Source organism: Chrysochloris asiatica, unplaced genomic scaffold, assembly GCF_000296735.1.
Source record: "Chrysochloris asiatica unplaced genomic scaffold, ChrAsi1.0 scaffold00061, whole genome shotgun sequence".
NCBI lineage: Eukaryota > Metazoa > Chordata > Mammalia > Afrosoricida > Chrysochloridae > Chrysochloris > Chrysochloris asiatica.
Window position 1 is genome coordinate 16,725,707 of NW_006408579.1, and position 971 is coordinate 16,726,677.

Genomic DNA, 971 nt, shown 5'->3' on the forward strand with positions numbered 1-971 from the left:
TTCTGCTATGGATAAGTCACTATGGGTTGGTACCGACTCGATGGCACCTAACAACAACAATAATTATGGCCTGACTAAAGTCATTCTTTTTTCTAAAAGGCCTTTCCACACACCCTGGTCAAAGCATTAACTTTGTTAATATGTATCTTGTTTTATATTCCCTAAAATCAATATTGTTCAGCTCCAATAAAGAGGAAGCCTTTCTTTTTCATCATTGCCATCCCTGATACCCTGGCCTGGAGTTCTGTAATGTAAGACACTAGTAGATAACTAGTGAATTTACTAGAATATAGTGACAATGTAGGATAAGCACTGAACTGCTAGCCTATGGTCGGCAGTTCAAACCCACCAGCCACTCCTTGGAAACTCTATACAGGGTTCCTATGAATCAGAACCAACTCAATAGCACTGAAGAACAACTAGCATCAATGTTTAAAATTTCATGTCAGGGTTAGCCATATAAATTTCCTGTAACGAATGAATCCCCCTGTCATGTTCAACATTGTTGCAGACCGTGTAAGACTGGTCAGAGGTTCAAGGCCTTATAGGCCCGAGTGTAACAAATGAAGCCACTTAGCAGTTAAGAGAAAATTGTTTTTCATCAAATTGTTTAGCCCTGGATGTCCACAGAGAAATGCAATATTCCCCTAAATTTCTAAGGTCAAGATTTTCCCCCTAAAACCAAGGCAGTAAAACTTCCTCAGAGGACGAACAAGGACAGGTTTACTGGGATTAAGCAGGGAGGCTCTGGAGAGGAACTGCCCGGGGTATATTCACTTGGGGTGGAGCGGTAAATTCTGAGAATACGGGATTAAGGACAATGGGGACAATGCCCTCAGACCACCCTGGGTTCAATCAGTTTGATCCAAGTGAAGGTTAAACTCAGTAAGGAAGAAAGGAATATTTTGATCCCTGTGAAGGTTAAACCCAGTAAGGAAGAAAGGAATATTGGTTTAAGTAAGGTTTACTGG